The following is a 23,702-nucleotide window of genomic DNA, read 5'->3' on the forward strand; positions in this document are numbered from 1 at the left end:
GGAAAGGGAGAGAGAGTGAGGGAGTGAGAGAAGGAAAGGGAGGGAGAGAAAGGAAGGGAGGAAAAGGAAGTGAGGGAGTGAGAGAGGGAGGGAGGGAAAGGAAGGGAGGGAAAGGGAGTGACAGAGTGAGGGAGTAAGGGAGGGAAAGGGAGACAGAGCGAGGGAGAGAAAGGGAGACAGAGTGAGGGAGTGAGAGGGAACTTGATTCAGGGAAAGGGAGGGGGAGGGTAAGGGATGGAGGGAAAGGGAGGGAGAGAAAGGAAGTGACAGAGTGAAGGAGAGAAAGGGAGACAGAGTGAGGGAGTGAGAGAGGGAAAGGGAGACAGAGTGAGGGAGTGAGAGAGGGAAAGGGAGACAGAGTGAGGGAGAGAGAGAGGGAAAAGGCGACAGAGGGAGGGAGACAGAGGAAGGGGGGCAGAGTAAGGGAGAGTGAGAGAGAGAGGGAGGGAGAGGGAGGGAGGGAGACAGAGAGAGAAAGAGAGCGAGAGAGAGAGATGTGTGTATGCCGGGTCTGGTGGCTCAATGGACGAAGGTGTCCGCTGCAGGGACCAGTGATCAACCTCATGGTCAGTTTTTTTTTTTGTTGCTCTGGCCCTGCCCCCTCCCCCACTGACCCCACCCCCACTGGTGCGGCCCTCGGACACAAACCACAGTGTAAATTTGGCCCCCGAGAGAACGTTTGTGAGTACCTATGCTGTAAGTCAACCCGTCCCTTTGACTCCTCCTCTGTCCTTAATATGCAGTCATGTGGGTCTAAGCGTGCATTCTGAGTTTCCAGTGGGAGTAATGTGGCGGTGTTTAGTACAGTGCATCTTTTGATGTTAATGTGGCTGGCAAAGAGTGTCAGTTCATATAGTGTGAGTCGTGCGCTAGTGAGGTACTGTGTCTTGGCGTTATTAAGGAGGGTATCTACAGAATGGGGGACCATCAGAGTCAGGGGGAGTTCATGACGATCCCCACACTCTGACGGACCATGAGGGTGGCCGCAGTGGTCGTCCGTAGGCATCCTGGTAGTGCCCTTGCAACAGGATCTAAGGTGGCTGAAAAATAGGCACATGGCCGATGGTGACCTCCGAACATCTGGGTCAAGACAGCACATGCACAGCCATCTGTTTCATGTACAAAAAGAAAAAATTGGTTGTAATAATCAGGAGTACCGAGGACTGGAGCAGTACACAGAGCCTTTTTTAAGTCTTGGAAGGCCTGTGCATGCTCTCTAGTCTATGGAAAGGAGCGGTTTGATATGTCTTTAGTGGTGAGGGCAAGAAGAGGTTTGACCATGGCCGAAAAATTGGAAATCCACTGTCTACAGTATGAGGTTAGGCCTATGAAGGCTCGCACCTGCTTTTGTGTTCGTGGGGCCGTCATAGCATTGATAATGGCTATACAATCAGCAGTCAGCTGCCTTCCCTCCTTCGAGTGGAGATGACCTAAATAGGTCACCTTCTCTTGACAAAACGGAAGCTTTTTTGAAGAGACTATGTGATTATGGAGGGCATGGTGGCATTACAAACAGAGAGTAGCTTCTTTACATGTTGGGGCAGAATTTGCAGCAATGAAGAGGTCATCTACATATTCTAATAGTGTGGAATTATCAGGGAGTTCCAAGAAATCTAGTTGACTTTTTAGGGCTTGACTATGGATACTGGGGCTCTCGGTGAAACCTTGAGGGGCGCAGCAGAATCTAAAGCTCCGCCCACCAAGGGAGAAACCAAAAAAATGTCTGCTGTAAGGATGTATAGGAATGCTGAAAAAGGCATTCTTCAGGTCTATGACAGAAAATGCGTTGCATCAGAAGGGACCATCGTTAAGAGGGCTGTAATGTCAGGGACACAGGATATTGGGAGATTGTTATTTTGTTAAGGGCTCTAAGGTCAATCACAAATCTGTATATTTTAGGGGAGAGAGCATCTCCATTGGTCTTTTTAAGAACAGGAATAATGGGACTGTTACAGATATTGCCACGTGTTTCCTCCACTACGCCCTTGTCCATTAATTCAGATGTTATTGTTAGAAGGTCCATTTCTCCTTCCACGGGCAGTCGATACTGCCGGAGGTGGGGGAGAAGTGCACCTGGCTCGATGCGTACCACATGAGGGGATATGTTGAGACACCCTATATCAGTGTCTGATGATGCCCAGAGGGAGGAAGGTAAAGACTGCAACTCTGGTGGGAGGGGACCTGATAGATACATATAGGAAGCTGCGGGGGGAAATCGATAGGGAAACACCTTGGGGATTACATGATATGGTCGCATACAGAGCTTTCAGTAAATCCATGCCTAACAAGTTTTCACTGCAACCTGTAGTAAGGACCAAAGTAGCGTCAACATGTGCAGGTCCACTATAGAGAGGGAGGGGTTAAGAGATGGCTGGTCACGGGTGTTCCTGCAAAACCCACGGAGACATTCATATTGCCAGAAAGGGGTGCCTCCGGGACTGACAGACTTGCAATAGAAGACCTGGTAGCCCCAGTATCCAAAAGAAAATTCTGATTGTTCCCCACAACTGACATTTGAACATACGGGCCCCTTTGACCCCATGGAATTTGCACTCTGGTAATACCCCTTCCCTTGCTGTCGTATGCTTGGTAGGACCCTGTCTCATCAACTTCATCATAATCATCATTGTAATAAGTGCGTGTTGCTTCATACCCATCAAACCTATTGGCCGGGCGCTGCCGGATGGGAGTGTCATCCCTGGGCCTACGTTCCTTATCCTGTGGATGGGGCAGGCCATGGTCCCTAGTCGGCCTCCCCTCCCTGGGAGCGTGAGGCCGAGTCTTCCCTGATTGGATGTTTTCAGCTAACACAGGACACTCATCTATTCAATGGCCGTACCCCTTACAATAAGCACACTTATCTGTTTGGAGGGCTTCCGTACGTTGAGGGCTGGAGGGGGTAGACTGGCGAGGCCTCGGAGGGGGTTAGGGTGGAAGTCTGAAATTCCCGCGGGCATCAGGACCTCGAGGAGGGTAAGCCTGCTGCAGAAGTGCCTTAGTCTTAAGATCCCTAACCTTCTTACTTTCCTTGTCTCTATCTTCATTTTCCCTATTTTCGTGATATTGTGCCATAGCCAAGATACCAGTCATAGTTTGGGCAGACCACGTACTTTCCACTTTCTTAAGCCTGGCGGAAATCTCAGGAAGCAAGTTGCTGACAAACTTATCGACAAACACTGGGCCAGAACCTGGGGTGCGGGGATTCAAACCACTATGTCCCTTGTATTCTGTCTCAAAACAGGTGAAGAAGTCAGCCACATTCTCATCTTTTCGCTGCTTACAGTCGTTTATTTTATCCCAGTTAATGACAGTTTCCGGTAAAAGTGTTTTCATAAACTTCATTATTTTACCGGGCAAAGTCAGGATGGCAGCTTCTGGTTTAGTCCCCCCTACCCTTGCTTCTTCCATAGCCTCTAGGTCAGCCCATTTACCTCCCACTGCCACTTCATGGTCAGTATGTCGAATTGTGTCCCAAATTTCAGTGGGGACAACTGTACCAAAAAGTAAATCTATATCCTCAAGAACGAATGTACCTGCAGATATAATCTGACCTAATTCTCTGTAAAAGGCAGCCGGATTCTTCCGGGGATCTGGTACTTGCCCTTTTAACTGCATTACTTCTGACCTTTTCCAAGGAACATGAACCCAAAGTCTGCGCCAGTGTGCCTCAACAGCCCCTCAACCGTTATTTTGGGCATCGGTAAGTGCGCAAACAAAGACTGGGGCCGCCTCTCTCATTGGCATAGCTGTTTCTAGGGGGGGTGTTGGGAAATATGGTCCTATCACGATAAGCCATTAAAACAGACATAGTGCCAAACATCTCCTCTCCCTGAACATCGCCTCTTTTTTATTTGCGATCTAAGGTCCATTTATCCGGTTGGTATATGCATAAGCGCATTCTCAAATCTTTGCATGACCAGGGTACACATGTATTCAGCCCAGGTGGTCTGTTCCATAAACGTCCACTGGGAAAAGGTGTACCATATTTCTTTAAAGGCATAAATATTCCCGTTATTTATCCAACATTCACACTGTTGCTTCTGTAGGTCATTTTTTCCAAGGGACGAAAAGCTGACTGCAGAGTGCAAGGAGGCCAGCCGGGGGGAATTCGTCAATTTATATAAATCCTGCTTAACGGTACACCACGGTGTTAAATTCAGTAAAATAAAGATGATGGGTCCTTGTTGTAATGTTCAAGTAGTATATTTATTCTTGCGATTAGATAGAAGGTACAGCATTCAAGTAGGAATGTAATATGGTAAGAAACCCCACCGGGAGCAGATAACTTCCTGCTCAGCCTCCAGGTAACTGATAAATCCCTTGAATAGCAACAGGTAGAATCATGGATGACATCACAGAGACATGACATAGACAAGAAGACACTAACACTAAGGAGGGACAAAGAGAGAGGAAGAGCAGGATATCACACACGGGGAATCAGGAAAAGGGCGTGTAGGGGTAAAGCCGCAGGGGTTGGGCGGATGGAGACTTGTTGTCCTTCCCGCAGCAAGGACAGGGTTAGCGGGCGTGGTTGGTGTAATAGGAAAAATCAGGAGGGGTGGTGTGACAGGGAGAACAGTAAGAGGGGCAATGGGGGCAGGAGTGGTCGGTGGCGGCGGGACATGCGGGGTGTGAGGCATCAGGGCAGGGTACATTGGGGCATATGCAGGAGGGCTTTCTAGCATGGTCTCAAGCAAAGAATCTCCTTCTTCTCCCCCTTTCATATGGCCCTTTCCTTTCTCCTCACAAGCTGGATAACATTGTTGTACCTGGGCCCCATGCTCCCTATCGGCTATTTCTACTGACTTTGTCATTTGATTTTGTAAATTTTCCCTGGCATGGTCGGCCATTGACATACGTTACTGTTTCTTTTCTTGAGCCTTCTGCTTTCTAGCTCTCTACTCTCTTTCCTCCAAAATCGGAGAGATTCAAACATAGACGGGTGCGTTTTTCTTTTCAGTAATTGTTCCTCTAAGTTGGTGAGAACTTGGGAATTAAAGGAGCCATAATGTGGCCACTGTAATTCCGCGTTACTTTGTTTAGTATATGTGGATGAGGAAAACATTATGGCAGAAGGGCCATGTTTAACATACATCGTATGGCCTGAGGTTCCGTGACGATTCGAACCCGTGTTTTCGACATCGTCGTAAACCCAAAATTTCGGTACCAGTGAACCGTAAATGATCCATATAGTATATCCTGGTGTTTTCGCTATGCTACGAGCAAGAGCACTCTTGTTATGAGCACATTTCCGGTACACCAATGGCATCTATTTTAGAATATGGCATCCATCTTGTATTCTTGCCCTCACATAGTCAATGAACAAACAGTGACCTCTGATCAATTCATTTCGCTTAAAGGACACGTAGGCTTTATCCGGCGATTCACCCTGTTAATGACACGTGCACCTTAAGTCAGAAACGCTGTGGCCGCATGACTCGGCAAAAGCTGCCTCCTCTGCCTGAGGCCAGTCCTGCTATACTGGTTCTCGTGCTCGTTGGCCTGATCATGATTAGGCGGCCGAAGTCGGTAGCCTTGCCCATTTACGACCCACAAACATCTCTTATCCTGTTTTTCTATCTTCTACACCTGGCTCTGCTCCTTTCCTTCTGGACCTTTATTAGGGGGAGGTAGCGAAATTTACGATGAGGCGGTCCGGCTCCTGAATGGGAAGATGACATGGGATTATGATCGAACAGTGGGAACCCCTCATTCGTAATGTTTGACATCAGAAATTCGTTGACGGTTCCTGTTTGATGCCAAATATTTATTGTTTAGGATACAAAGTTTAAGAAATGTACTAGTATGAGAAGAATGTTGCCTACAGCTAAAAAACTTGTATTTAATGAGCAACTCACTTAGTGCAAATCGGACAGGCATCTAGAATCTGCCCGTGTGTAGTTTCTGTGACTTCTGTATCCCTGCAGTAATAAACCTTTGGTCTTTGACGCCACCATCGAGAAGCCCGTGTTTCTGTTTATTTGTGCACCGAGACAGGTAGAACTCAGGGGTCTTCGGGTGTTGTCCCTGACACCTCTGGACCTTAATTAAGTCCAGAACTCCAATTGGCGCCCAACGTTGGGCTACGTCATTCAGTACCGGTCCAAAAGCCTGAAGATTTCGAGAAGCTTCGTGTGAAGATTCCAGAGGGAGGCGCTCCACTTCATCGATCCCGGTATATCGCAAAAGTGGCCCGACGTTCTCTTCCACGAGGGTTCCCGTTCGGACGGCTGCAGTGGTCCGCTGCCTTGACTGTCGCCCTGTCTTGGACCCGAGGTGCAGACCTTAGTACGGCGAGACGTGACAGGTTTCTCCTTGGTGACGTCTTTAGTGCCTCAGTTAAGTATTAAGTGGTTGCTAGTTGTTTTTGGTTACTTTGTAAGGATTTATCAATTGGTTGCTCCTGTTCGGATAATCCTTTCAGTTCTCTGATTTGACTTGGTTTTGTAGATTATCACTGGTTGTTCCCGTTACGATAATCTTTGGTTTGGGTATCGATACATTTGTTCATTGGGTAGGCCTAAGTTCTAAGTTCAATTGTGCATCTTTGTGTTTGTTCTGTGTTTCAGTTTGTAAAATGGTAAGTCGGAAAAACTGTATGTTGTCATGTTTTGGTTGCAACAGGGATTCCCGGTTGGAGGACTCATGTCCGGTTCCTCCGATTGGAACTCCTCTTTATGAACTCTACTGCAAACATGGTGTGGGTCCTATATCTTATAATGAGGTGTCAATCCGTTACACGGAAAAGGATGGTGTCCTTAGTTGGCCACTACATGGTAGTTTTGAACCTGAAATCCTCGATAATTTGGAAATAAAACTGTTTAAGAAGAAAGCCCGGCCGGCAATGTTTGATTCTTTCCGTTGTTGGCGAAAAGAATCCAAACAAAGAGAGACTAAAAAATTGAAGAAAGAGCAAAAAGAGCAAGAGTTGACCTTAATACAGTCTGCTAAGCAGCTGCAACTCAATGAAACTGAGAAAGCGATAGAGATAGCTGGTAGAGAGCGTAATTTGGCGATTGATAAGTGCTACCCTGCTTTGCCATTGAGTGCTGATAAGCCAGTAGAGGACCCTGAAAAGGATCCCCTGTTGTCTTACTTGTTGAGGTCACCTCCACCGTATGCACAGGGTGCTACGGCTCCACCTTTGCCAAATGTTTTGTTGCCAGCTGCTGGACAGCCCGGGATGCCTGCTCCTGTTCCCTTGAATCTAGCTCCTGCACTCCCTGTGGTTAACAATATTCCTCCGGTTCCCCCTCTTCCAGGGTTGCCCGCTCTTCTGCCTATGCCTGCTCCGCTTATACCTGTTGTTCCGCAAGTTACTTTACCTGCTACCCCTACTCTTGCTGTTTCATCTGTTCCAACTACTACTCTACTTAAAACTTCTGCAAGCTATATGACTCCGCTTTCTGTTTGTCGGAGAATCACTGAATCTGTCACTAATATTCTATCTCCTTTTTACAAAACTCTAATTAAGACTCCTACTTCTGACTCTACTCAGAGACGTAGTCAGCTTCCTAGTGTTGAAGAACGAGGAATATTAGATTCTACGGCCCTTAGGTGGATTTCGAAAGTAGGAAGGTATAATGTACGAGATGTATTGGAAACATTCATGCAATGGAATGAACCGACACAGCGCTATGTGTTCGATGTAATGTGTTCCCCTTTGCGTGAGGAGTGGGAGGAGGACGACTCTGAATCAGTTCCGGATGAATTAATTCATGTTCAGCAAAAATTTGCTGCAGGTATGATAGTAGGCCAAGATGTAAAAGAAGCGATGGAACTGATCTTAGGCTATAGGTTTGATCCTTCTCTCCGCTCACCAAGGGACCTAGAGAAATGTAGCACAAACCAAGGTCGTCAATATCCGATGAGGGAGGTTCCGCCAATATGGCGCGAAGCCATTCAAGCTGATGCGGCCAATGGTATTGTAGCCGCTCCAGCACAATTCCAGAGAGTGTGGATACACATTCCGTGGAAACGAGCTGAAGTATTAGCAGTAAAACAGGCTTTGCCAGATCCGCGTAAGAATCCAGCCGGGTATTATAAAGAGCTGACTCAGACGGTTCAAGCTTGTGTTATGAATTTAGCAGACATCGACATGCTATTTGGCAATGTAGTGCCGCAACCTATTTGGGCTAAAATTCGTACCGAAAATCATCCAGTTGCCCTAGGTGGTGATTGGCCAGCTATAGTAGCGGCAGATGGTCAACAAATTGGTGGTTCTAAGCCCGAACCTCTGATTGCTAATTTACCTGGTAGGATAATTGATTTAATGAAAACTTTGATGCCAGCATTGCGTGTTAATTGGGACAAATTGTCCGCATGCAAGCAGAAGAAAGGCGAAAGCGTCTCCGACTTCTTCACTAGATTTGAAGAAACTTTTGTAGATCACAGTGGTCAGGATATGAGCACGGAGGGAGGCCAGAGATTATTTGTTGATAAATTTGTGCACAATTTGTTACCAGAGCTTAGTAATAAATTAAAAGATTCTGAAAGTGCGTGGGCTGTCTCTACGACTGCGCAAATACTTGCAACTGCTCAGTACTATGAAAATAGGGATAAAGAAGAGAAAGAAAAGTCAGAAAAGAAAACAAAAGATTTAAAAATTAAAGTCCTTTTGCAGCAGGCATATCCGCCTCGCACAAATCAGACAAACTCACAGCAAGGGCCATATCAGAGGGCCGATTACGGTTCTCAAAGACCGCAGTACCAATGGAATCAGTGCGCTTACTGCAAAAAGGAAGGTCATTATAAGAATGAGTGTCCAGTCCTAGCACAAAATAATGGTGTTCCAGCTCAGAGAGGTCGTGGTGGTTTTACGCAAACTCCTAGAGGCCGAGGACGAGGTACTATGCCTCCGCAGACTAATGATCGTCCTTCTAATTATTTCGATCAGCAAAACGGACAATCTGTACAGCCTGGTAGATCTCAACAATACCATGTTGAAGACTACTGTGAGGTTAGCGAGGAAATTCAACAAAATGAGTACTAGGACAGCCATGGACAAAGAGAGGGAGTAGTATCAGTTCCAGTAGATCAGAGTGGGCCTTATGTCGCAGTAGCTACATCAGGTGTGGTCGAACCGTTTCTGTTGGATACTGGTGCAGCAAAAAGTTCTATCATGCATGCGAAACTCCCTGGCGCACCTTTGTCCGGCTTAACAAACGTTTCAGTAGGTTTTTCAGGCGCCCCTGTTCACAACCCTGTTTCTGGTCCTTTGTCTATTTCTGTTGGGCCTCGTCAATTAAAAGCACCCCTGATTTTGACGACCGGTTGCAATGAAAATCTGCTTGGTTTAGACCTGTTAAAACGCCTGTATGCGACACTGTACTGTTCTCCGTCAGGAGTACAGCTTACGTTAGGTAAGAGAGTCATCTCCCCGATGTATTTGTCAATGGATGCGCTCCCACTGGAGCTGCGTTCTCTCCCTGATACTCTTTGGGCGACTGGTCCTAATGATGTAGGTCTTTTGGAAATTCCTCCTTATGTAGTAAGTTTGAAAGCAAAAGTCAAATTCCCACGAATCCCACAATATAGGATCTCTAGCGAAGGCGAACGTGCGCTTTTATTGATAGTGCAAGATTTGATCCAGAAAGACGTAATAGAAGAAACTAGAGGAAATGTCTGTAACAGTCCTGTCCTGCCGATTCTAAAACGCACAGATCCTTCAAAACCTCCAGTCTACAGATTTGTAATTGACCTTAGAGAGGTTAACAAAATTGTGATTCCGCAGTTTCCTGTGGTTCCAGACATTACTGCATTGTTGACGTTGATTCCTGCTACAGCCACATGGTTTTCAGTGATTGATTTGAAAAATGCCTTTTTCAGCATTCTGATAGCCGAGGAAAGCAGAGATATTTTCGGCTTCTCTCTAGGAGGTCGAAGTTTCAGGTTTAAACGCGCTCCACAAGGCTATTTTGAAAGCCCATCCATTTACAGTCAGGCATTAAAAAGTCAGTTAGATTCTTTTGTGCTCCCTCCTGGTTCTGCTTTGGTGCGATATGTGGATGACCTTCTAGTGGCTGCTGATGACAAGGAAACTTGCAAAACAGCTACAATTTCCCTACTGCATCATTTGTCTAATTTACATCACAAGGTGTCACCTTCCAAACTGCAATATTGTTGCCAAGAAGTGACCTACTTAGGTCATCTCTTGTCAAAGGAGGGAAGAAGGTTGACCCCGGAGAGAATAAAAGCAATTACGCAAATGAATGTTCCTAGCACACAGAGAGAAGTGCGCGCGTTTTTAGGTATTACTTCATACTGCAGGCAATGGATCCCAAATTTTTCTCTCTTGGCAAAACCATTGGTGGCCCTGACTGGAAAAGGTGTCCCGAGTCCGGTGCCATGGTCTGCCGAATGTCAGCAGAGTTTCTCTGAGTTACGAAATGCACTGTGTTCAGCTCCGGTGTTGGGTACACCTGACTACAGTAAGCCATTTACACTCTATGTTCACGAGAGAGAAGGTTGTGCGTTGAGTGTTTTGACGCAACGATTTGGTGATAAACAACGTCCTTGTGCGTATTTTTCATCAACATTAGACCCGGTAGCCAGAGCGTTGCCAAGTTGCTTAAGAGCTACAGCAGCAGCTGCAGTGTCCATTCGACAATCTGCTGGTTTGGTCATGAACAATATGCTGGTGGTCATGGTTCCACATGCCGTGGATACACTCATGAACTGAATGAAGACTCAGCACCTCACCAATGCTAGATTATCAGGCTATGAGCTGACACTGATAGCGAGTCATATTCAGATTAAAAGATGCAATGTACTGAATCCAGCAACACTGTTGCCGACTAGCCAGGAGTCGAGTGATTCTGAACCCCATGATTGTTGTTTTAGAACAACAATCAAAAGTTGTTTTTGCTGCTAAACTCCTGAGGCGAAAAGCCGGGAGGTGTTCCTATCTTTTTAAAATTGTTGTGACTGTGTATTATTACTGTTTTTAAAGGAAATAATTGCCGAAATAAATGCCGTTTTGCACACTTCCTGACTTCCAGAACAGCTGATCACTAGCTGTGGGGAAGCAGAATCTACTCGTTCCTTGGCGCCATTGACCGCCGAAAGGGAGACGATAGCCACGCCCATCTACTGCTGGCCACACCCCCTCCTACGTCACCAGCTGTTACCATAAATCATGTGTCAATACCGGAAGCGCAGCGGACGAGCGCAGCGGGCGCGCCGATTGCGCGCCGAAGGCGCGCTTAAGGCAAGCTCGTCTGCGCTCGTCCGCGACGAGGATGCGCCTAGCGCCACAGACCCTGCCCAACATAGCTCACTGTCCCCCTGCTATTCCCGCGATGCCCTGCTTAACCTCCGAGGATATGCTCATGAAGGTAAGCTGATCTTTGAAGAGACTGCCTCTCCCCTAACAGACATCACCCACAAGGATCTACTTGTAGGAGGCCTCTTGAATGTGCGATCGCTACCGAAGCATGCCACCGAAATCAACCTCCTTATAGACTCACATCATCTAGATGTACTTTTTTTAACAGAGACTTGGACACATGCCAACTGTGAGACTGACTTAGCCTCTGCTTGCCCTTTAAATTTTAACATTCTCCATCTCCCGAGACCCAAAGGCCGAGGTGGTGGTGTCGGTGTCATCTTCCGAGCCTCGTGGCAATTGAACACCATTGATATAGATTCAGTACCCGGAATCGAGCTTCTCGGTCTGACTATAAACTGCCATTTAGGAGTCACCTTCACGGTCATTATTTGCTACCGATCGCCTGGGGCCTTTTCCCTCTCGCAACAGCAAGCGCTCCTCACGATTATCACTAACTTGGCAACCTCCCATAATAAACTTATTATTCTGGGAGACTTCAATCTTTGGCCAAACGGCAGCCTAGACACGGGTCTAAACAATCTTCTGCTGTCCTGTGATAGTGTGGGGCTTCACCAATTGATAAAGGACCCCACCCATTCTGCTGGCAACCGCCTCGATCTCATCTTTTCGAGTCCGGGTCTAACGCAAGTAGGCGACATCCTGCCTATGAGCTGGACAGATCATTCGCTCATTAAACTTTACATCAACAACACCACCACAAGAAAGCCCAAGACCCACTTGCCACCACAATTCTTTTATCGTAATTGGAAAGCCTTAGAAAAACTTAGTATCTCCGCCAAAGTCTTCGAGGTGGAAGACAGTGTCTCCTCTTCCAATTCGGTGGAATACAACTACAGATCCTTTAGCGCAAAAATTACATCCATCGCGGACGCAGTCGCCCCTCTAAAACTCTGCAAACCTAAAGGTAGAGCACCTGCTCCCTGGTACAACGACTCCCTGAAAATCCTCAAATCAACCTGTAAACAGGCTGAGAGACAGTGGAGACAAGGTTACTGTAATAACAGGAAAGCCCTCTGGAAAAAGGCACTTCGTGAATACAAATCCGTCATCATAGAGAGCAAAGCGAATTACTACTGCTCCACCATAGCCAATGCGGCTAACAGTCCTAAAAGCATATTTCAGATTCTGGACAATATTTTACATCCTGACTGCGCCAAAAATCCTATATCTCCTTCTCAGACTCTTTGTGATAGCCTCGCTCAGTTTTTTACTGACAAAATTGAGACTATCATAAATAACTTAGTCTCGCCTCCGCCACACATCCATCCCACCTCTCCCGAAGTCAGCCTCATCAATTCTGACTCTTTGAAGTTAGCCTGCCCTCCCACGAACAGGCTCCGGATTTTCCCCCTTCTCTCTCAAACTGAATTCGACAAAGTGGCACAAGGCATCACCTCTGGATCTCCCCTAGACCCTTTGCCTCCGAAAATGTGGAAAGCATGTGGACACGAATTATTCCATACTCTCCGGATGATTTGTAATCAATCCCTCAGCTGTGGCTTTGTCCCTACCTCTTGGAAGCAAGCGCTCATCACCCCGCTTCTGAAGAAACCAACGCTCAATCCAGAATGCTTGTCCAACTTCCGCCCCATATCACTTCTGCCATTCCCGGTGAAGGTGCTGGAACGTTGGGTCAGTAACTGCCTCTCAACCCACCTCGAGCAGCATCACATTCTGGACGAATTCCAATTTGGTTTTCGCCCAGCCCATGGCACCGAAACTGCTGTGCTTACCACCATGGAGGAGCTTCGAATGCGCGCAGACAGGGGCCAAGCTGTGGCCTTGATTCTATTAGACCTGTCTGCCGCATTCGATACTGTCAACCATGGGATTCTGCTCGAGCGGCTGAGAGAGGCAGGGATCGACGGCACGGCCCTGATCTGGCTCCACTCTTACCTCAGTGACAGAAAACAGGCGGTATCCCTTCCCCCTTTCCAATCGGCCTTTTCCCCTGTCCCTCACGGTGTTCCCCAGGGCTCCTCCATCAGCCCGATTCTATTTAATGTTTACTTGAAACCTTTGGTCACCTTAATTAAATCATACAACATGACCACAGTAAACTACGCGGACGACACGCAGCTTCTTCTCTCCTGGGAGGGCGAAGATTCCATCCCCTTAGAAGCTTTCCACAACTGTCTAAGAGACACCGCGAGCTGGCTGCACAGAAACTCCCTCCAGTTTAACTCCTCGAAAACCGAGGTTCTGTTTTGCCCTGCGAGCCGTATATCGCGTCCTCTGCCTGCTGAGTTTTGGCCCCCGGAAAACTCTAATAACCCGTCACCGGTCACCAGTGTCCGCAACCTGGGCGTCATGCTTAACCACCAACTAAGCATGGAAACGCAGGTTTCAAGAACAGTCGCTACTTGCTCAGGCCTCATACGCTCACTGCGCAAAGTCCTGCCTCTATTACCATCTTCTGCCCGAGCATTGATAGTCAGGTGTACTATTCTTAGTCGCCTAGACTATTGTAATGCGCTGCTGTTTGAATCTCCTGCGACACTATTGGACAGACTCCAACGAGTTCAGTCGGCAGCAGCCAAACTGGCCCTTGGCTGGACCAGGAGATCCTCGGCCACTGCAGCACTGGCCGAGCTGCACTGGCTGCCTCTGAAGCAACGCATTGCCTTTAAAGCCCTCTGCCTGGTCTTTAAGGCACTACACGGTGCCGGACCCAGGCCTCTCCAACGTCTGTTCTCGTGGTATACTCCCACTAGAACACTTAGGTCGACAACTGCCTGCCTTGTGAAAGTGCCCAGATGTAAGAAGGCCAGGACTGGGGGAAGATCGTTCAGAGTAGCTGCTGCCAAGTTGTGGAACAGTCTGCCTGTCGATATTCGCCAAATCCCTCACCTCCTTCCCTTCAGAAAACGAATTAAAACCTGGCTCTTTCCCCCGTCCCTTTAAATTCCTAACCATTGTTCAACTCCCGTCTAAGAACCTTTAGGAGTAGCCAACAGTGCCAGGATACCTGCCAGGTGACAGTCGCGCTCTATAAATATTTTAAATAAAATAAATAAATAAGAACCGAGGAGGAGACAAAAGGACGGATTGATCTTAAGGACACTCCGTTACCAGATCCAGATGGCACGTTATATGTTGACGGGTCTTGTTTTAAATTGGAGAATGGTGATGTGACAGCTGCCTACGCAGTAACGACTTTGAGTACGATTGTGGAGACTGCAAGAGTGAGTCAGAATTCTGCCCAAGCTGCAGAATTAATTGCATTGACTAGAGCGTGTGTCTTAGCAAAGGGAAAGGGAGTGAATGTGTTCACAGATAGTCAGTATGCGTTCGACGTAGCGCATAGTTTTGGTCGACTGTGGAAGGAAAGAGGTTTTATTACGTCCCATGGGACTAAGATCCAGCATGGTCAGCTAGTCAATGACTTGTTGGAATCTCTAACCTTACCAACTGAAGTTGCGATTGTGAAGTGCAGTGCTCATCGAGCGGTTACGGATGATGTTGGTCGTGGAAATGCTTTCGCTGATGAGATAGCTAAGCAGACAGCTAGGAATACGATGAGTGGGATGTATGTTGCAACGTCTGCGAGATGGGTTGCTGAATCGGGAATGTGTGAGGACACAGTGGAAAGTGTGAAAGCAATTCAGGAAGAAGCGACTGAAGAGGAAAAGATTGTATGGAAAGAGAAAACGGGTAAATTGGACTCGAGTGGATGTTGGATTGACTTGTCGGAGCATCAGCGTTGGATGTTGCCTGATGCGTATGTGCTTGCGGTGGTAACGATGGCGCATGGAGCAGCGCACATCAGTTCTAAAGGGATTTGTAAGATGTTGGCCCCAGTCTGGAAGAATGATGGAATCAGTAAATGTGCAGAAAGAGTGGTTAGAAACTGCATGATATGCCTGATGCATAATCCTGGTAAGGGAACCCCCACACCCGCTGGACACTTCGCTCCTCTTTCTTGCCCCTTCGAAGTGATTCAGTTGGATTTCATCCACATGGACCGATGTAATAACCTTAAATATGTCCTAGTGGTAGTCTGTGCTTTTTCAAGGTGGATTGAAGCATATCCGCTAAAAGATAACACTGCCTTGTCCACTGCTAAAATCCTCCTAAAAGAATACTTCCCCAGGTATGGCATGCCACGGATTGTATGGTCAGACAATGAAAGTGAATTCATAGGGAAAGTTATGCAGAGTGTGTGTGCAGGCTTAGGGATCAAGCAGAAGTTTCATAGTGCGAACCACCCCCAGTCAGCAGGTTTAGTTGAAGGGTACAATGGTACTCTTAAACTGAAACTTGCTAAGATCCAAGCCTCCACGGGTTTGTCCTGGCCAGATGCACTACCGCTGGCCTTGTTATCCACTAGAGCGACTGTGCACTCTCGAGTAGGGCTTAGCCCACATGAGATTGTGTTCGGTCGCCCTGCCAATGTCTGGGGGGTACCGAGACCACGAGAATTTAAGCAGCTAGAGTATCCAATGTTAATTGATTACCTTTTTGACTTGACTGCTAAATTGAGTCTCATTCACCAACAGGTTTTCGATGCATTGCCAAAACCTCCGGAAAGTCCAGGTCACCAGCTGAAACCCGGCGATTTCATTGTCATCCGAAACTTCGGACGGACCAGGAATCTCCAACCGAAGTTTGTGAGCCCCTTTCAAGTGTTCTTGGCGACAAGGACTGCTGTACGTGGGGCTGGCCGGAAAAATTGGGTTCACGCTACTCACACTAAGCGTGTACCCCTTCCACTCCCTTATGACAATTGGGTTAGACAAGGAATTGGTGCCTCTGATACAGAACCTGTTCCTAGATATGTTCCTTTCAGTGATGCAGAACTGACAACTGATTCACCGAACTCTGACTTTCCCCCTGAAGCTGCCTCTTTGATCACTGACCAGAACACTGCATCGAACGAACATTTGTCATCTGCGAATTCGAACATTGTTGCCCCTGCTAGAAACAGACTATTCCCGGATCAAACAACGCCAGGAAAACTGAGATACAACCTTCGTTCTCATTCTAAGGACAAATAAAGCAGGGAACTGCCTATTTTTCATATTTGATCTATTACATTGCCTCCAGCCAGGAAGCTTGCTGAATATTTTGTATTTCCCTGTGTATTTCTGTTGTTTCTATTACCTTGCCGTCTGGGTCGCCGTAGGGTCGTGGCTGTGTGCCTAGTTGAATCTGCGGGGGCCAGACACAAGGTCGGCCTTTCTGTTAGTTCTGGGAACTCCCAGGGCTGATAGAGGCATTTTCAACTACGTACATATCATCAGTGGTCACGAGCGGTTGTAGAAGATGGAGCTTCCTGGGCTGCACCGAGAGAATGTAATTTATGTTCGCAGAAATAGATTATACAAAATTCTACATAACAAATGTTTTCTGATGCAATGTGCAATTACGTTTTTGATTATTTTAATAACGTTGGTGGGTGGAATTGCCTTTGGTATCCATTTAATCTTTGCACCGATCACGACTACAGTACCTCCCCATGTTCTTGTTTCTCCTACTGTTGCTTCTTTTCATTCCTTTCATCCGTTTCCTGAACATGAGCAAGCTCGACGCTCAGAATTCATAAATAACACTTTTGTACAGCTCTTGCACCAACACCAGCTGGTAGTTAACACAACAGATTGCTGGGTGTGCGGTTTGATACCACACACTATGGATAAAGGCATTCCCTACCTGGTCTTGCCTTTTAGCTATAATGGATCATGTCGGGCCTTTCAGACTGTATTTGTCTATGCCCTCGAGACCTATCCCCCGCGTCCTCCACGTTCTACCAAGTATAACTCCGCTAATAAAGCCTTGCTAAAGGGAATAACTGACATGATTAAAGACGTCAATAACACCCCATTTATCCCTAAAGATGAGCTACGAGTTTATTTGAGTTGGAATGCTACGGAGTATAGCATTAGTTTGGGTGAAAACAAGCGTAAGAGCTCCACTCCAGTTTGGGTCATACCTCACCAAGGTCAATTCTGCTTGCAAGGTAATGGGAGAAATCCAAGAGCTCGGCTAGGGAAGAGTGACTGTGTTGAAACTTACGTGTATCCATCAAACTCTTCCCCTGCCTTCCTAACTGCTAAGGGTACCTATTTCATCTGTCGAGACAGGGCATATACATGGTTGCCTGCTGACTTTTCAGGTTCATGCTATATTGCTCGACTGTTGCCTCCGACATACACAGCTGCCCCAAATTATCACAAAACCAGAGTAGTAAGAGGTGTCTTTAGCAAGGAAGACACCGCTGGTCAGGAAGCCGGAGACTTCTTCAAAGGTTTCCTTCCGTTCTGGGGGCCTATGGCCAATAGTAGAAATCTACGTCAGCTAACACGGGTAGTTGAGTCTACTATTATAGAAACTGCTGGTGCCCTTATTAACTTAACAGCTGAGCTCCAGGCGGATCGTCTCATGACATTACAGAACCGTATGGTTCTTGATGTAATACTTGCAGATCGAGGTGGGGTATGCAGAATGATCCAATCGAGCTGCTGTGTTTATATCCCCAATAATGCTCCGACAGTGTACGAAGCGATCTCTAAGCTACACAAGATTTCCGACTCTATTCATGTAGACAAGGGAAATTGGTCGTTAATGGAATGGCTTGGGACTCTATTATCAGCGTGGGGATGGAAGGTTCTGATGGTCGTTGGTATTGTCTTAGTGTTCCTATTCTCGTGCTGTCTTATTATCCAGTGTGGCCCTGCCTTGTGTAGCCTCTGTGCTGTAACCTGTTTAAGGAAACCGCCTGTGTTGGGAGACAAGGTGTGAGAAAGAATAATGCTACAACAACATATCACTGAACTGATGAACATCGAGATAGACTCTGACATAGAGTGAGTAATTGCCTATGTAAGGGCAAAAGGAGGGTCTGAGGTTCCGTGACGATTCGAACCTGTGTTTTCGACATCGTCGTAAACCCAAAATTTCGGTACCAGTGAACCGTAAATGATCCATATAGTATATCCTGGTGTTTTCGCTATGCTACGAGCAAGAGCACTCTTGTTATGAGCACATTTCCGGTACACCGATGGCATCCATTTTAGAATATGGCATCCATCTTGTATTCTTGCCCTCACATAGTCAATGAACAAACAGTGACCTCTGATCAATTCATTTCGCTTAAAGGACACGTAGGCTTTAGCCGGCGATTCACCCTGTTAATGACACGTGCACCTTAAGTCAGAAACGCTGTGGCCGCATGACTCGGCAAAAGCTGCCTCCTCTGCCTGAGGCCAGTCCTGCTATACTGGTTCTCGTGCTCGTTGGCCTGATCATGATTAGGCGGCCGAAGCCGGTAGCCTTGCCCATTTACGACCCACAAACATCTCTTATCCTGTTTTTCTATCTTCTACACCTGGCTCTGCTCCTTTCCTTCTGGGCCTTTATTAGGGGGAGGTAACGAAATTTACGATGAGGCGGTCCGGCTCCTGAATGGGAAGATGACATGGGATTATGATCGAACAGTGGGAACCCCTCATTCGTAATGTTTGACATCAGAAATTCATTGACGGTTCCTGTTTGATGCCAAATATTTATTGTTTAGGATACAAAGTTTAAGAAATGTACTAGTATGAGAAGAATGTTGCCTACAGCTAAGAAACTTGTATTTAAGGAGCAACTCACTTAGTGCAAATCGTACAGGCTCCTAGAATCTGCCTGTGTGTAGTTTCTGTGACTTCTGTATCCCTGCAGTAATAAACCTTTGGCCTTTGACGCCACCATCGAGAAGCCTGTGTTTCTGTTTATTTGTGCACCGAGACAGGTAGAACTCAGGGGTCTTCGGGTGTTGTCCCTGACACCTCTGGACCTTAATTAAGTCCAGAACTCCAGGCCAGGGGTCCCTTCTGGAGGAAACGAACAAGCCACCTCCAGCGGGGAGTCCTGTGTACACATACAATAACATAACCTCTTGAACTTACTACTGACTGGCATGCTTAAAAACAGACAACAGACACCAGCAGGTTTTAAAACTCACCTCGCTTGCTTGACTGTTGCAAAAGTCAATAACAGCAGAATCATACAGAACAGACACCTGCGGGTTTTTAATATTCACCTCCCTTGCTTGGCTTTGGCAAAAGTCATACAGTCTTGGTGGGTGATCAGTCCACCCTTACCTTACAGGGGTAGTTCTCTTCTGCAGACGTAGGGCTGTGTCCTGCTCTAGAAATTATTTGTTAGGCGACTCCAGCGAGAACGCGGTCAAGTGGCCCAGACCGGGTGGGGAGGAACAGCAGGCGAGTCGTTTGGCTTACTGGATTGCAAGTATTCCTCGGGTAGGGTACCTGCGTCGGAGTCTCTCTGTGCACCCCCTCACATCCACCGGGTCTGACCTTCGTGCTCGTGGAGTCCCTGTTCGGGTGCCATTTGAAGACCGGTTAAACCCACTTACTGGGTCTCGGCGGCGGGGGAACCGCCCAAGTCTTCCATACCTTCCATACTTAGTAAAAGGAGACACAGGAGCCTTTGTCTGCAGGAGGAATCCATATTTATTAAATAGCCCGGGCTATGGAAAAGAGTCCCAAGCTAGTCAGAGACAAGACAGAGGAGGTTGCTGCTTCACTCTGCAGCTTACAAGCCTTTTATACTTTTTCATCCCAGTCTTTTGGCTGTTAGTCCATTGTTTAATCAGGACAGTGTTTGCAGTTGATAACCAGATCCAGACGATGTTTGTAGATGGTGACCTGGTCAAGGCTTGGTACACAAATAATTTTTCACTCGGCTTTGATCAAGGCTTAGTCTTTCAGGTCATTGTTCAATTGTCCTGATCAAAGCCTGGTCTTTCAAGTCATTGTTTATTCACCCTGATGAAGGACCAGCAGTAAGACCATTGTCCAGATAACCTGATCACGGTGTCAAGGATGTTTACCAGGCTGGGAGCAGGAGATGGAAAATAAATAATTTACTCAGGGTGTGAGTGTCTCATGGCTTCAATTGAACTGCAAAGAGCAGGGGAGGTTGAGTGTGCAACAGTTCCTGGGCAGAAATGCAGGCTGCAAGATGGTTTTTATCATGTCAGTTAGAATTTCCTCAAGCATCAGCAGAAATGACCAGGTGGGTCATGTGGAAGTGTTTGACACGAGATGGCAACGAAAAAGCAATGGAGTCCCGGTACAAATGATGCCGATCAGAAAAACACTTTTCCTCACATTGCCTACAAAACGAAGTCAGACCAATGAATGCACGGACATCTTTCTGAGTGGAAGGTACAGGTGTGTCTAAAATTGCTCGAATGCGATAGTGCACGACCCTCCTTAGACAGAAGGTGACCTAAGTAGGTAACCTTCGGTCTACAATATTGTAATTTCTTCTGTGATACTTTATGGTTGTGTGCAGCAAGAAAAGAAAGTAGAGACAAAGCACATTTTTCACACTGCTCAGGAGTATCGGCTGCCAACAAGATGTTGTCGACATATTGTATGAGAGCCACTCCTTTAGACAAAACGAAAGAATCAAGCTGTCTCTTCAATGCTTGACTATAAATACTCGGACTCTCAGTGTACCCTTGAGGAACTCTACAAAATCTGTATGATTGATTATTCAAAGTGAAACCAAACAATTATCGGCTATCAGGATGAATAGGAATCGAGACGAAAGCATTCTTCAAATCAATCACAGAAAATGTAGTCGCTGTTGGAAGAACTAAGGCAAGCAATGTTGTTATGTCAGAAACCACAGGGTACTGCGGAACTACAATCTTGTTAACTTCTCTCAAATCAATGATGAATCTGTAAATCCTAGTGTCAGTATCTTCTTTCAAAATGGGAAGAATCATACTATTGCAAACATTGTAAGGAACTTCCACAACCCCCACTTTAATCAAATCATGAACAATGTGTGTAAGTGCTTCTTCTCAAGAAATTTTATATTGAGGCAAGCACGGCAATGAAGCGCCCTCCTTGACACTAATATGCACTGGTGGAATAACCATGTGCCCTACATCGGTGCCTAAAGTAGCCCACAAAGTACTAGGAAGTGAAGCTAATGTAATGTCCTCTTTAACCATACAGGATCTCTTAATCACAGGGTAGTTGTCATTCAAATTAACCCTTACTCCTTCCGGAGTATGGGAGCATATCAAGACCCACAATATTATCTGGTGTGTTTGGAGAAAGCAAAAACGGACATGGAGCAGTAAACTTATCAACACGGAATGCAAGTGGTTGTGATAGTGGGCTAAGGGAAGGTGTTCCATCGAAACCTATCGATGTAATCGTTAAGCCAGACAGGGGAGCCCTTGGAACCAATTGTTTATATAAGGCGCTACGAGTAGCTCCTGTATTTTAGGGGCGAAAAATTCGGCCAAAGAACTCTTCGGTATCTATAAGTCTCTGACCACTATAAATTCATCTGCAGATCCGGAGAGTTGCTCAACGGAGTCTTGTGACCGTATTGCCGAATATTTCTCTACTAAAGTCGAGAAGATCTATTCGACCTTTCCTAACCCCCCGATAGGGGCTGAATTTGAGTTAGCATTGGAGGGCACGGAGATGGCAGGGCATCTCACAAACTTCCGCACCCCCTCTTCTGAGGATCTAGTTGGGGTGTGCCGCTCTGTTAAATCGGGATCCCCGTGGGACCCGGTGTCCCCCAAACGCTTGGCGGACAGCCTGGAAGTACTGGAGCCCTACATAAGGCACGTCCTGGACACCTCCTTTGGATCGGGAAAGTTGCCTGAGGGGTGGAAACAGGCAGTGGTGCTCCCGCTCCGGAAGAAACCCCACATAGGCTTTGAGGTATTAGAAAATCTGAGGCCCATCTCACTCCTGCCTTTTCTGTCCAAAGTGGCGGAGAAGGTGGTTAATACCCAAATTATGAAGCATGTGGAAGAGACGGGATTGCTCCACGCGACGCAGTTTGGCTTTAGGCCACGCCATTCTACCGAGTCCGCCCTTCCTATGGCAACGGAACATCTGAGAGAGGGCGTAGATGCAGGCCAAACTATGGCCCTAATCCTGCTTGACCTCAGCGCGGCGTTCGACACTGTAGCACACAACATCTTTCTACAGTGTCTGAACAGAGGCGGCATTGCCGGCACCGTGCTGAGATGGATCCAGGATTTCCTCACGGGGAGAAGCTTTCGAGTAAGGCAAGGAGACTGCTATTCCAAGGGGGTTCCTCTGGGCCAAGGCGTGCCTCAGGGCTCGTCCTTGAGCCCGACCCTTTTTAATATGTATGTCGCGCCTGTTGCCTCGATTGTGGAGAGCCATGGTCTCCAACTGGTTTCGTATGCCGATGATACGCAGCTGGTGATCTCCCTATTACACGCGCCCTGTCTTGCTGCCGATGGCTTCCGGTCGTGCATGAAAGAACTTGCCGAGTGGATGGCTATCAATTGTTTGAAGCTTAATGGCGGCAAGACAGAGGTGCTGGTGGTAGGGAGAGCCCAGTCTGCTTGGTCGTCGGCATGGTGGCCACCCTGACTAGGACCAACTCCAACCCCCTGCCAAGAGGCAAGAAATCTGGGGGTTTGGTTTGATGCGGGTCTTACTTTTGGCCCCCAGAATAACCGGGTGGTCGGAGTATGTTTTTGGATTTTGAAGAAACTGAGAAAAGTCCTGGACTTACTCCCGATCGATGCCCGTCAAACCCTGGTTCATGCTCTGGTGACAGCTAGGTCGGATTACGGGAACCTGCTGTACCTGGAGGCACCAGAAAAAAGCATGGCACGCCTGCAAGTGCTGCAAAATGCGGCAGCTCGTTTGATCCTCAGGCTGCCCAAAAGGGCGCCTTCAAAGGCGGCCCTCCAGAAGCTACACTGGCTCCCTGTGAGGAGAAGAGTGGAATATAAAGCCCTCTGCACCTGTCACCGAATCCCGAATGGCAGGGCACCTGACCCTTTGAATAAACTGATTGAAGTTTATGAACCTGCTCGAGCGCTCAGATCCGCAGGGGGCGGTCTACTGAGGATCCCCAGAGTTAAGAAAGCCCGCATGGGAGGAAGGTCCTTTAGATGCTTAGCGGCAAACAATTGGAATAAACTCCCAGCGGATCTGCGCCTGGAACCTGAGGAAACTAGGTTCCGAGCAAAATTAAAAACATTCCTTTATACCAAATAATTGTCTGCTCAGTATCTGTGCTTCCTGTACGCTGCCTCTCCCACTTTTAGCGCGTGGACACGCCGGTGCGCGTAACTCAGTGCTTTATAAATGTCCCTAATAATAATAAATAATATCAACCAGAATCTGATCAGTAGAACCCAAAACACGTGCTATAACATAGGGACCCTTCTGATCTTCTGGAACTTCGACTGATTCCTTACCCCATCCTAGGCAATCCTATGCATAAGCAGAATCGTTTAAATCAGACGGCATATAATCAGACATTTGATACTGATTCTGTCTATCAAAAGCGTTAAACCCATCCTGCCCATGTGTATTAG

Source organism: Lissotriton helveticus, assembly GCF_964261635.1.
Source record: "Lissotriton helveticus chromosome 1_1 unlocalized genomic scaffold, aLisHel1.1 SUPER_1_unloc_8, whole genome shotgun sequence".
NCBI classification, from domain to species: domain Eukaryota; kingdom Metazoa; phylum Chordata; class Amphibia; order Caudata; family Salamandridae; genus Lissotriton; species Lissotriton helveticus.